A 16,103-nucleotide genomic window follows, 5' to 3' on the forward strand; every position below is an offset into this window, starting at 1 on the left:
TCAAGGGCCGCGTGTTCGGTCTTTTACATAAATGTTTGTATTTGTCATAAAAATATCAATTAAAGCTTTTAATTGAGCTAATTAATACCAAGGCCACACTAAGAAACTTATATCATTGTCAAAGATGCTCACCGTAAAATCATTCCTACGACCTATTTGTACCCAGATATATTTGTCACAGCGAAGACTAAATTGGCGACCACCATTGCAACTGCTGTAAGGATTATAGAGATAATCAGTCATTATAAATGTTGATTAAACATCTCTTATCATCCTTTCTTTTAAATGTAAAAATCCACATCTCTTGGGCTGAAGGTGTGGAGTTTGATTCATAACGCTGCTCCAGTTAAGGAAGAGAAGTACCTACACGTATCAAATTTCAATAAATACAAATATATTAATTTTGTCAGTAATCAAACTCTACCCTAGTATTCCCGCAATTTAGTACTTACAATGAATAAGTTCTATCTGGTACCTGCCTGCTTCGCTAAGCATTAAATATAGTAACCTCAGGCACATAACATCTTATTTCCGAGATTTAGTGGCGATAATATTTTTTACGCCGCCAATATCTATGCGTGATGGTGACCACTTACCTGCCTACAAAAATAATTAAAAAGATATAGGTATTAAAAAAATGAACCTGAAAAAAGGATATTATTTTTTAAATTCAGCAGGTTTTTTCCATCAGCGGAATTTAAAAAAATAATCGCCCGTAACCATTTTTCCCAACAGATTGGACACCGATACGTTCAATGGTTTTCACGTGATTGATGCACAAAGAAAATAAACATATAATTATATAAAAATACTATATCTATCATGACAATCAAAAATGAATTGTTACATACAATATAACGCTTGATATTACTAAAATCAGATCTTCATAAAAAAATACTCATAAAGTTCCTTAAATTATTCGCATACATTAATAAAAATATATTAAATCACGATATCGGATCGGTATTAACATGGCGATATATTATTTTTATTTATGGCGGTCGGCGAGCACCTCTGTCCCAAGCCGATTAATCAGCTCCTTCCTAATGGATGTTTTCCTTCTAATGACCTAGACACATTTGTAACGAATGGTAACCGATACTGTATAATTAGTTCGGTTTTTCTATATCTTTATATTCGAATAAATTAATAATTAAATAAAAAAATTATACACTCTTAGACTGTTCGGTAAGAACTTTAAACGTTCGTTCAGATAATAACGTCTGGGTAACACCCACTCGTCATATTATATTCAACCGCCTACCAGCAACTTTTGTGGTATTTTTGTAATCCGGTTTGAAGGTGGATTGACCCAGTATCTACAGGCACGGGGGACATAACATCTTGGTTCTCAAGGTTGGTGTGACATTCGTGATATGAGAAATGATTAATATTTCTATGGGCAGAAGTGACAGCTTACCATTTGGTAGCCTACTTGCTAGTCCCTAACTATAAGGTTCCTCTGCAGTTCGTGTCTATAAGAGCAACTTTATTTAAACATCCAGCCTAATGAAACCGCCACTGAACCACAAAAAACTATATTTGTGCTGGCACCGTACGAGCACTTTCTCCTTATCTGTATCTACAGCATAAAATAATCCACGCACCAGTTATTATGAATGAATGCTCGACCCTAGAAAATGGAAATCTAGAGTGCCTATTATCATAGCGGATGTACCAAACAATGTATATATTATTATATACCTATTCAATGGTTAGCCGGATTTGAATTAGTTTCAGCCTAAATATAAACTCTGCCTTAGCTAGAAATTATACTCAATCTTAGAAACACATTTTCTATTATGAACTAAGCAAAACTACTAATATGAGTATCATTAATATGGTTTCCAAAGTCACTTCGAAATTTCCAACCTTATCACTCCATATCGTCTATAGACACAATATTCTCTAAAGAAAACGAAGTCAGAACTCGCTAACGAGGGCGTACGTAAACTATTGTAAATTGAAACAAACGAAAGTTCGGCTAAGTATGAATTTGAATCCACAGTTTAACAGTTCTCCAACGAGGGCTTTTTGCCTAACTTTTTGTGCCGACCTTCCAATGGACGCATAGAGTAACTATAAGGATACGAAACGCTACGCACTCGTAGCGCTTTTTAATCTTTCTCTAACCTAGCACAGAATGTGCTACGCTACATAGACCAACGATATGCTATGCAATGCAATGTTTTTGTTGGTTATAAATTTTGTTGAAAGAACATTTATAATGTGCGCCCTGACAACATTCGACTAGGATGACCATTCTCAAGGGAAACTAACCAACTCACTTATTGTAGTGCACAAGTATGCATCAAATAATTTTTTATTGATCTAAGTACTATACTTACTTACATACAATTATATAAACCGATTAATATAATATATATTCACAAGAATTAATTTTTTCTTCTTTTTACTGCAATGAGATGTCCTATTCTTTTACAATTATCGTCGGTCGTACAAAAATAAAAATGCTGAAATGTTGTCGTAAACGCCTCTAATGGTCATAAATCGCATTTGCGAAAATATTTTCATTAAATTTTCTTTAAAGTACTATATAATAGAACAATCTTTTATTTGTCAACACACTACAATACGGGGAAGACAAAAATAAAAACAAAACAACAAAATAATACTTTCTTAAACATAAAAAATAACTAATGATATCAAAAGCAAAACTAAGAAAAAATAATAGTAGCTTTTACAACTATTATGACAGGTTTTTGTAATATAACGAAGTTGCATGTAGCTCACAATCTTAGCTTGGGTATGTAGCCATGCATCCGGTGGACAACCAACGCAATAACTCCGTCGGCTAACTTGCACGTACCTTTGAGCGGACGGTCATTAAAGAAAGCAATTATTTTCCTTTTTTTCCACCGTCTTCTTTGTTCTAACTTTGTTTAATTGTCGAAGTTAGCGGAGACCGCGGCGCTGCTGAAAATTTAACGAATTGCCGATGAATAAATTGAGAAATTCTATCATGCGTCTTTAATTACTTTAGTTTATCTAATCAGTACTGGTGGCAGGAAATACATTTATAAAAATAACACTTTAAAAAAAAACATTTAAACGATTTTCAAACCTATAACTCTAAAATTATAATTAATTTAGAGTTATATTACGTCCCATATTAATTAAGGTAAAGCGTTATATATCAACATAGTTGAACAATACTTTTTAAATTGGTAAACTTGTTATAAAATCATAAAATCGTGAAGACGTTTTATCTACTAACTTTTCATACATTTAGGTGAAAATTGAAACATTTTAAGCACACGTCGAAAATAGAACGACACAAGGAACATTCGAGAACACATGCTTTTTATCAAACTTGGTAAAACGTAATAACCGTTACAGCTCCCTCGCGTGATGTTTAATCTCATTTTTTAAATTTCCTCTCCTTCGTATATTTTGCTTTAACGATTATGTAAGCAACCAGCCTATGTCTATATTACTCGTATGTATGTACATATATACATATATAGGAAAGTGTTTACTCTTGTAAATAAAGCAATTTTTGTTTGTGATTCCGTTCCTTTCAAAGTCCGACCACTGACCCTCACTGTATTTCTGTATTGCGTCCAACAAACTTTTTTACGATCTTTCGCTGCACTACAGAGTATACGATAAATTATGAACACGCATTTGAACCGATGATTGCGGGTTCAAACCGAGGCAGGCAACACTGAATTTTCATATGCTAAATTTGTGCTTATAATTCATCTCGTGCAATAGTGCTCGACGGTGAGGAAACCTGCATGTATCTCATTTCAACGAAATTCTGCCACATGTGTATCCACCAACCCGCATTGGAGCAGCGTGGTGGAATTGCTCCAAACCTTTTCCTCAAAGGGAGAGGAGGCCTTAGCCCAGCAGTAGGAAATTTACAGGCTGTTAATGTAGATGTTTATTGTATGAACATGGAAGCTCAGTGATTCATGCCCGGACTTGCACTTACAATTTCCAATTACGTTCACGTGTTTTAACCACTGAGCCATTTCGGCTCTACTGGAATATAGCATTTTTGATTAGTATCTATTAACTTTTTCTTATTTTTATATACTAAGTATTGTAGTTCCGATTTGAAGAATGAGTGAGTTTAAGTTTCCAAGGTTGTTGGCAGCCGGATGTAGGACTATTTACCATCAGGTGACTCACCACCACCTTTAAATTTAAGTCTCTAATTTATATTTGATTTTTACTGTAATATATTGTACTTGTTCACTTTTTATCGTAATTGTTTTTCAATATAAATTTTGCATGCTTTAGATTTTGAAAATGGACGTGGATGGATATAGAGGTAGGGAACAAAGAAACAATGGATGGATTGTGTGAAAGACGATATGTTTAGAAATAATGTTACTTGTGAGATGACGTCCGACATAGAAGTATGGAAGAAAAAAACATGCTGCGCCGACCCCAAGTAAAATTGGGATAAGGGCAGGAGGATGACCTTTTTGCACGCTTTTGTCTCCTATAATTGAAGGAGCAAACAACTTGAAAAGCTTATATTATTTTGTTGCCACTCATAAATTAAATAAATAAAAACAAATAAAAATAACATATGTTACCACAATTGTTACCAACATTTAAAGTGATGTTACTACCGTTTTGTTGTACACAGTAACTGCGGTTCCGTGTCATTGTGATATAAAGGTTCTACAAAGTATACGCTTTGGAGGAGTTATGAAGCTATTAGCGACTCATAGTACTGGTTTACGAGTGCCAATAGATCCGTACAATGAGCCTCGTATGGTTTAAGCTATCGACATCGGTAAATGGGCTTGGAAATGGCACCTTGGTTATATATTATATAAAATAAAAATACATTTACAAAGACAACGTGTGCTAACACACACAAACACAAATATCGTTTTAAATATACAGAATTTGACACCGGCCTTTAATCCCACAAAGCGTTCAAAATGTCTTTGTTGCCAAATTTAAAAAAAATGTTAAGGAACGCTTGAAAAGTTATTATACAATTAGTGAGTTTATAATTAATAGTATACCTTGGGAATAAAACGATCGCTTCCTAGCTATTTCTATTCATATTCAATTGTGTAAATAATAAAATTGATAAAGAAAAAAAAGACCCGCTGAGTTTCTTTCACCGGCTCTTCTCAGATCAAGGTATTTTCTTTTCCGAACCGGTGGTAGTGTTTCATTTGACTATCTATCAATGAATAAGCGTAATGCTTCCATATTGAATAAAGGAATTTGATTTTGAGTTTGAGTTTGGTGTTGCTAAAGTTATGTACTTAATCGGAGCCATTACAACGACGTCTTGGATGAAAATTTTATAATAACGGGTCAGCCAATTAACGCGATAAATTTATAAAATTTCATCATTTCACTGATCAGTTCGTGCTGACGTCGCTATTTACTTGTGTGCGTCTTACTGACATTATGAATGAGAAATTAACTCTGCCTGTTGTGCTTTCATGAGCAAACCAATTTAATGAAATTTGTCTTTGAACTTCAACAACGACATAATTTTTTATGCCTAACACCTGAAACTAAATCCTACGCGAGCGAAACCGCGAGCGACTACTAGATGGCCGTGACTAAGTTCGCGTGTTAGGTGGGGGCTGGTTTAAGGTACCCCACAGAGACAGATTTAAAGGTCTATGTATCCTGGGGCCAATAAGCAGTGAAACCCCTAATTATTATTTTACAAAATAATTTGAATATATTTACTTCTGTCTAAGCAATAATTTATTTACTCTTTGTATTAGTAACTTTTGAAACAGTAATTAGGAACATTATTATAATTTGACAAATCATCAGACATCTTACACACATATATAATATTAGAATTAATAACTTGTCGGAATTCAATGAATGTCAATTGTGGGAGTGTGTCTCTTTTGGAGGCCCCAGTCTAGATAGATGACTATCAACGCTGAAAAAAAATTGTAGCAAACAGTTGTTCAATAAATACACGCACACTAGTAAAGAACCATGGCGTTTGTCGAGTGACAAGCGGATCCGTAACGCACACCAAGGTAATAAAGTCGTTAGTTTAAAATCTACTTTTAGGTTGTACTACACTTAATAACAAAATAGTTTTTCTCGCTTTTTTTTTATTTTAATCAGACGAAAATCAACCATAGAAAGAGACGTTACAATTTGACGAATGACTAATTCATATAATTTACATTTTTCATTACAAAACGACTGACCCGTTAATAGTGACATAGCCTTAATTATATACCATTCCACCCCAAAACGAGGACTATATTTAACTTATAACCTCCCTAAACAATTTACCGCACCCAAACGTAACGCAAACTTTATATTTAAATTGCGTAGTTCCTCAATCCGAGATAGTTTAGTGGAAAATGTGGATCTTCACCAAAGGTTATATTCTGAGCACTCTATATCAAAGATGAAACCTGTAATTACTAAAATTCTGCCACATAAGCTTTATTGCCCAGTGTAGTAGAGATGTTATTGATGTACGCCACAGATTTTTCTTAATGGAAGAATATTTCGTTCTCCAGCAAAGAGGTTCACAGACTGTAATTTCTTATTTATTAATGTCTGCTTTTGTTTATCCGAAATATACGATTTTATCCAATTAATGTGTGATCTAAACATATCCCTAATGCATAGTTCGTTTGTTGTATGTTATGGCTCAAATCCAGCACACACGACCCTCCTTCCGCGTCAAGCGTGATAGTATATTGATTCGTTATGCTCGCGTGACCACCTTCCCGATAATACACTTTGTTATTTCTCCTACACGACACGTAATATCAATCTATTTACACACGTTATTTATTTTGGCGTTCGTATGTCATATTTTCTTTGGTTTTATTTTGTTTACTCCCCTATAACTATCATATTTTAAATATACATTTACCTCTAACTGAATATATAGTAACGCCTTTGTGATTTTTAATTTACCAATGTGGATGTACAGATTTAATTGTATATATATAATTGGCTATGAATGTCATTGGAGCAAATAAGTAGCAACTGAGTTTAATTTTTTTATAGTAAAGATGGGTGGACGTGCTTTTGGGCCACCTGATGATGATGGTGGGAAGTCACCACTGCTCTTAGATGAGCTGAAAATATTAACCATTATTTACACCACTCCATACAGTTCCATCAACTTGGTGATTAATATGTGTGCCTGTGGTTACACTGGCTCACTCGCCCATGAAATCGGAGTATGAGGATATTTAACGTTGCTGTTTGACGTTAGAATATGTGACGAGTGGGTGATATCTACCCAGACGGAATTGCGCAAAGTCTTACCACCAATATGTACTACATTTGTAATCCTCAATCAGTAATGAAGAAATTTGGTACATACAACTCCAATTATTATTTGCCAGGGGAGAAAAGATAATTCTTACTTTTTTTCGTATCAAACTTGAATAGCCCATAGTTCTATACCAGTTTAAAGTTTTTGTATATTTTGATCGCCCAGTGTGGCGGCAACTTTACAAATATTTTTTCCTTAATTGCGTTGATGTGTTCTTGCCTTTACGTCTGGAAAGTTCTACGAACTTGTTAAATTGACAAACGAAAATTGTTACAAGTAACGATCTTGTGGAACATCTTCTAAATATTTTATTATCTTTTAAATACTTTTACGTTCTATTATTACTTGACATGTTCGGAAGCACTTAAAGTTTTCATTGAAATTATTGCCAATTTTTTTGTTCCAAACTAAAATTTTATTTGCATGTTTTCCGAGCTCTGTTACAGTAATAACACAAGGCAGGTACAAATTATGTGGGTACATTTGTATTAGAATTATGTTATTATTACAAACAACATTTCTACAACGTATCGAAATATTTTTGTTGGATAACCGATCGATAGATCTTCAATCTACGTCATAATTACGAAATCAAACTGCAATACCATTACTAAGTTATCTAAAAGTATGTCTGTCAACGCTTGTTCGCTCGGGCGTTACTTTATCGTTGTGTTCCTCTGGGGCTATTCTGTAACAAGAAACTCGAAACTCACCGTAGAACGCAAGCGTGAAATATCAAATTGTAATATAGGACACCGAATGTAATAATTATAAAATTTATGAAATTCGCGTATCAAAATGGCGTATGCACTGTAAGTCGGTTGTCAATATTTCATGAGTGATACGAAGTGTTTTTTTACAGAATCGCACTGCTGGTGATAACAATATATAAATATATATATATCAAAATATATAAAAATGATAAATTTATTACAAAGATATTTGATTAGAATAATATAACCAAATTAAAATCAAATGTCTACGGAATAGTTTTTTTCATCGTTAATATCAACCAACGGGCTATTGACACGCAGAAGCGTTCATACAGATACTAATATTGTTATTGAAATATTCATATAAATATCAATCTATCAATTAATTATTGACACACATCTGCATACCCAGGTAATATTATCGATCTTATATCAAGAGATTTCATATTGGATTAATTATTAATTTTGGCGGTTAAGTAAACACGCGTCCGATTAGTTAACCTCATATGTACCCAAACGAATAAAATATTGCCAAAAGAGGAAATACCATTTATAAGGGCTGACATCATCTAATATCAGAGCTGGTGTCAGAACGGTGCAATTAATCTATCAGCTGGAAATGATTTATGTAATAATATCGGAGTGCATTTGTGGTTTTCCACAGAGTAGATGATATATAGATATAATAACAATTTAAAAATAAAACTTTTTCTACTGTGGTCAGTGTTTTTGTTTCATATCAATTTACGATTATGTAGGTCTTTTTATTTAATTGTTATTTTATTTATTTCTGAATAGTCTGAAGGTTGACTGATAGAGTAATAAAAGATAAAATATTTAGTATTAATTATATATTATATTGTTATGGTTGATAGATGATGGACACTTTTGATTTTTTTATTTTCTAAGTCTAAGGTTAAATTCAATCAAAATAAAAACATTATTTCTTCGAGTAGGCTCATAAAAGCACTTTGTAATCGTTATAATATTCCGAATTAAATGTTAAACTAAAATTGATTCGGAATTCTGGCAAGATACTTAGCAGTTACACTCTTACAGGCAGTCTAGATGAATATTAATTAAATATCATTCAATTTAGTATTTATACTGTATCAAAAATTAACAAAACGAACTACACGCTTTTTTATCATCCACGAATATGTTTATTGAGTAATAATCCTTATATATTGAAGTTTTTTTTTTTTTTAAATACCGATTTGATTTAAAATACCATTCGAAAAGATTACATCATTCTAAATTAGTTGTAATTAAATTTCCAATCTCTGCCCACATATGGTTTGTATTTTTATTAATAATTAAAATCAGTAGATTTATTGTGTCGTAAGTCACACGTTACACGCTCGTAAAATGCGAGAAGAGGCGACTCACACGTGTGACGGATGTAAATTAACATGACGTGGATAACTTTTGATCCCGTTTTTTCCTTTACTTGAATTTTACAAGCACATAAATATTAATATATATTTATCTTAAATAAATATAATTGACAGATAATCTTAAGGATTTTTGTTTGAGTACTGTACTGTACTGAGAACTGAGCTGAGAACGCGACGAAAAAATACAAAGATGCGAACTACTTGCTACTAAGTACACGCACACTATATTGTGTCTAACTTGGTGTGTTATTTGGCGAGTGTAGCTTATATAATGAAGTAGGCTCGTTTATTTTAATTCTTTTGTAGTGCGACCCTCTATATAAATACATAAATAATCTTAGAGATTTTTGAAACAGTATGCATAAACATTTCGAACCTACACTTTGAAACACGCACATTATTAAAAATATAAATGAACACGAACATACACTCAATCAATTGCGAATCGATATTAAAAAAAAAAAAAAATTAAATACCCCCGTTTTAAAATTTTTACTCAGGCGAGTAGAGTTGGCACAAAACTCAGTATTAATAAGTTTAATATTTTATATTTATTATAGAAAATAAAAAAAAAATATTCTAATAAATATAACATTCTTATTCAAATTAAAAATATCTTTAAATGTTTCGTATGTAAATAAAATATTTTTCTCTAACGAAAATCTAAAACTCGTTGCGAGTTCTAAAGATAATCTGACGATATTTTAAACATTCTCCTGAATTACATTTAAATAATGTCTCTGCTACTAAGTACTCTATGTTGCCTCTATATCCTTCGGCTTATGTATTCCAGCATACATATTATTATTAGCTTAATTACTGTCTATTATATATACAACATCAATACTATCTTATCAACCGATTTAAAGTAATTATAATTAAATTTAACATTATATTACATTTCATAACGCGTATTATTAGTTACAAGAAATATTATTAACAATACTTATAATAAAAAGAGGTAGGTAAATTAGCAGCCTGTAAATTTCCCACTGCTGGGCCAAAGGCCTCTTCTCCCTTTAAGGAGAAGGCTTGGAGCATATTCCATCACGCTGCTCCAATGCGGGTTGGTGGAATACACATGTGGCAGGATTTCGTTGAAATTAGACACATGCAGGTTTCCTCCCGATGTTTTCCTTCACCGCCGAGCACGAGATGAATTATAAACACAAATTAAGCACATATTATATAACTTATTTAAATATAGGACTTAAGTATATATATATATATATATATATATATATATATAAATATATATATATATTTATATATATATACATATATGTATCTAATTATAATAAAGAACACATCATGACCGCGTGGAGTTGTGGTAGGAATGCTTACCCAATTGAATCGCAATCCCGATCCTCAGCGAGTCACCAGTAGAATCAGCAAATGTTTGTTATGTTTTTAATAAAGGTTTAATAGCATTTCTAACTTATCCACCAGCGTGGAGGAATATTCTCCAAACCTTCTCCTCGAAAGAAGAAGAGGCCTTAGCCCAGCACTGGGAAATTTACAGGCTATACATGTGGCTGTACTCTAAATTACCTAACGATACTAAAGAGATCCATAATTTTACTTTATATTTAAAGTAAATACCTTTAAATGTCTTTGTAGGCCTGCTCCCCCATTGAGAAGGTTTGCAATTGGGCCACTTGACAATGCGCACCGACATTGAGAACTAGGACTTTATGTCCCTAGTATTATATACTATTAACCATAGTTAGTTGTTCTACATTTTGATTCATAAATATTCAGTTGTATAACAAACATAATTAGTGTACTCTGTGTTTACAATATCAATTAAAATAACTCTAAGACAAAATTGTAATTACTTTGCTTTCGTTTGAACACGAAATATTTTTTTATAATTCATGTGTTGTAACAACATCAAAATATTTGACTTCAACTATTAGTTTGTAACCTACTAGTAAATTACTTGAAAGTATTTAAAATGATATCTAAATATATTTACGAAAAACAAAAGAATACAAGATATATTACCTAATTTTAGAAGCTTATTAATTAGTTTTTTAGAAAGCCATAAACAATGCAAACAATTTTAGTTGTAGGTCTTGCTGCAAGTCCAACTGGGAAGATGTATCTCACTTCACTTATTGTATCGCTAAACAGCATTAAAATAAATATTTATGGGTTTCCGTTACCACAACGAAATATCATTGACCTCCGCCTCTCTATAGCGCTAAATTACATAAAACGTATTAGTTATAAATAGCTTTTATCGTACGATAATATTTACAGTATAAATACAAAATCTTCTTTTTATATTTAAGAATGACAGTTGACACAGAAAAATTACGTTATAAAATGGCTCGCCACAAATAAAACAAGAAAATTGCCTAATGCGTTTTAGGAAACAAATGAAATCAAATCAAATGTCTTTTATTTAAGTAAACTTCACAATTAAGCGTCTTTAAATCGTCAATATTTAAACAAGTCAATTCCTTCGTGTAGTCGATCGTTTCGTCTGAAATATATATCGTAATGATATTAAAACTTTTTAACGCAATTTTCGTCCTTTCCCAACGAAGCAAGAGTTTTTCCTCATTCATTCCACATCGTCTATGATTTGTGATTGCGATGTCGCGTTGCACGCCCGTGTCGCCGGTCGTGGGTTGACAATTAGTCGCTCATATACGTTGTTTGTCGCGTTGCGATTACGTGCCGGAGACAACAGGACTTTGAAAGTTGCTGACACAATGAGCACCTTATTATATCACATAAACAAAAACCTAAATACTACACGTTTCTGACAAGTAACCGTCAAAACACTGAGATTAAATATTCATTAATATCATTTTGATGTGTTGAGTTTAATTATAAAACAATATCTAGACACGCAGTAGCGTGTCAGCCAAGTATAAGTAACAGAACTGGCGAGCAGCACCGTGTGTAATAGCCAAGACAGACCTTAGGCTACAATATGTTATCCTATATTATAAGAAGAAATGATATTTTATGTAGTTATAAATAAATTTCAGGAAGGACCATTGTATTTGGCACCTATTTAGATCTCACTTCTTTTGTCGTTGAAGTCAACAACCAAGGTATATATCATAATATTGGACTTGGCTCTCATTTTTACATTTATGTTTTTAATGTGATTATTATATTTCTAGATAAGAGTATAATACTGCTAATAAGAAGTTTCAAATCAAGGACTAACCCAGCTAAATCTTTGAGTGTGAGTAAGTGAGAGTAAAATAACAGATTAAATTCGTATGCAACGTTTTTATATGTAACATTCCTGACGCGAAAACATCACGATTCTCAATCTTATAAAAACGTTCAGACATTTACGCTGTTAAGTCTCAAATAATGTATAATAATTAATTAAATACGGAACTGTTGCTATTAAATATTTACGACAGTTTCAGTGTACCCCCGACCTAACGCCACGTGTGTGCAATCAGTAGCGGGTGAGTTATGTCCTTGATTATGTCTCGTATTTACGCTTAGAGTGCACCTCGGGTGATTAGCCGTCGACAACTTTAGTTTATTGCGCTACTGAAATATTGCTCTCTCGTTAGGTATTAATAATATTTTCTAATTAGTTTGTTTTACACTGCGGCGTGGAAGAAGAAAATATTTATTTGGAACAAAATCAGAAACGAAAGCTCAGCTATAAAATTTATATTCGGACAGAGGCTAAGTTTCGTGGTATTCATTTATTTATTTAAGATAAAAATATAAATCAACAGATCACAAATTGGGTCTAAGTGTAACAATTGCTATACTTACAACCGCGAAATGCAAAAGTGACAACATTAATACTAATGGCACGCGGAGACCTCACATACCCGATGACCTTTAACTGTGTGGACAATATCAGGTCCGTTCAGCACAACACCTCACCCCGCACTACTGTAAGGCGCCAGAGCGGTTCGGTGAGCGGCAAAAGAAATACAACTAAAATAAGCCGAAGGCTCCCTTAATGTGTGTTACTTAATAAGCTGATGTTAATAAAAAAAAATCTGCTGATCTTTATCTTAGAAAAAAAAGCTAATAACGTAGGAATCAGAGGGTACTTTGCTTATAAATATCTATTGCTTTTAATTGCTTTTATTTATTTATTTTAAAATTAATAGGAAATCTGTGTCATGTTGGTTAAAATATGTGTTTATATTTTCCGTTTACAATTACTAAGAAAAAAGGAAGCGCGTAACTCAAATTTTACTATTTCACGTATCCACATATTAAACAACAAAGCTATACTGGCTCAGCGTTACCAAATTCCACGCCATCCCTTAGCAGTCGAGGCGGTATTTGCCATTTGCAATTGTCCAACCGTGGGCTGTTTACAAGCAAATCTCCTATTGCCCAAAAATTTTGATAAATTTTTTTCTTTTGCTCAATTCCATTTGGCTTTAAGTTATCGCTATAATTAGATATTTGAATTATTCCTCTGGCGAATTTGCTCTCAGTACCTCAAATATTAGCTAGAAGAGATCTCTTATTGGAATAAGTCCCTTATATACGTAAGAGCAATAAACCTATGCTTTTATTTAGTTAACTCCTTGTTTGATCAAACCGATCAGCCTGTAAATTTCCCAGTAGGTACTGGACTAAGGCATCCTCTCCTATTGAGGAGAAGGTTAGGAGCGCTGCTCCACTGCGGGTTGGTGGATACATACGTATGTGGCGGAATTTCGTTGAAATTAGACACATGCAGGTTTCCTCACGATGTTTTCCTTCACAGCCGAGTACGACTTGAATTATAAACAAAAATTAAGCACATAAAAATTCAGTGGCGCTTGCCTGGGTTTGAATCCGTAATCATCGGTTAAGATGCACGCGTTCTAACCATTGGGCCTTTTGTTTGCAATAAAGAGACTTTTAACATTTACTACAACTAAGACTACAACTCATTCACGCCCTCTATGCTCTTTACTATGGCAGTTTAAAGTAACGATCATACACAATTTACGTCGTTAAATTTTTACAAATACATCTAAATCTTTTCGAACACTTGACGCGATCATTTTTGACATAATATGTACAGATTGAAGCCCAGTAGAGTGTTACGTTTTGGTTCAGTGCAGGCCCCCGTGCTAATCATTTATTCAACATCTGGCTTGACTCTCAGTTTTGCCCTCGTACTCGGTAACGCTGTCAAAGGCAGTAGGCCCAACAACAACTTTGTATTAATGCCACAGTAATATGAGCGCTTAATGAACCGGTGTAATTGCAAATACAATCAAAATATATTTTATTTCATTGGGCTTATAGAAGCACTAATTAATTTATATTCTATACTAAAAAGATGAATTTAAATGTAAAGCTACCGCTAGACTTACCGAAACTGAGTGTAAGAAATTTAATAGTTACTTTCAGCCATATGGCAAATGATAAGCTCGCTGTTCTAGTCGCTAACGTTTAAGATAGCGTATTATGTCGAGTACAATCCTAACACTTAGAAAGCGCGTAAAGACGTTAGTCTGCGATTTAATTCTTCATTCGACTCGGATTTGTCATCTCATCGGATTGAAAGTGTACATGTGTTAGTACACACACTCAAGTACCAAGAGTGTAAGTTCGAAGATAATATATTATAATAATGGCAGCCTTGGTATTAATCAATCAAAACATTGTTAACAATATAAATATTCGTTTCCTATATTGTATAATAGCAATAAAAGTGTTATAATTCGAATCTAAATAACCAAAAAAACATGCGATTCGATTTCATTTCACAGTGCGGACTCAGCCTTAAAGTTTACAAACAAAAAAATTTATATTTACTAATTCAACGCCAGCACATAAAGTTACCTTAAAGATTAAAAAATATATAAAACTTTAATTAACAAAATACTAAATTAACATCCGAGACCGGAAACGCCAATTACATTTATTGAATGAAACAAACACAAATTGCCGCGTTAATCTTCAGTCCGATATAAAAAGGTTTGGTACCACATGTAACCTCGATATAAAACACGAGATTTATAAGGATTAATACGTGTGGCACCGTGCAATTAGTCCCGTAGTAGCAGTCTGCATTTATGGTGGCCGTAAAAATTCGCCCGGGGGCGGTGCGGCTGCATTATTTAGGGGCCCGGAAGCATTTTATGGGCACCCTCGACAAATATCACCTAACTAGTTGTTTAACCGCACGCTAGCCAGAAATAACATAGAATTTTCTTAGCCACACTTTAGCGATCAAGAGCATTTTATAATGGTTTAAAATATATTTTATCTAGGTAATATTATATTGAACTTCTCTCTATTCAGTTTTAACGACTGAATTATTGAATAGGCGACTAAATATTTTGATGGATTAGTTAGAATGTGTTAAATACGGACAATTAATTTGAATAGCAAATACTAATACGAAACTAGTTGTCACCCGCGGCTTCACTCGCGTTTTAGGGGGTTGGTTATCATGTGTTAGGCAAAAAAGCAGCCTATGTCCTTCCTTGGAGTTCAAGTTTGCTTCATACCAAATTTCATCAAATTCGGTTCATTGGTTTGGCAGTGAAAGAGCAACAGACAGACAGACAGAGTTACTTTCACATTTATAATATTAGTATAGAAGTATAGACTATGATTTAAGAAATCGTAAGAAAAACCAAATAGAAAATATGCTTTTACGAGCATCATTTAATCGTTTTACAAAACGTAAATAGTTTACTACTGATTCGAGTTATTGATTCCGAGATTCCGAGACCGTCAAAAACCTCTATAATT

This window comes from Vanessa atalanta, chromosome 17, assembly GCF_905147765.1.
Source record: "Vanessa atalanta chromosome 17, ilVanAtal1.2, whole genome shotgun sequence".
NCBI classification, from domain to species: domain Eukaryota; kingdom Metazoa; phylum Arthropoda; class Insecta; order Lepidoptera; family Nymphalidae; genus Vanessa; species Vanessa atalanta.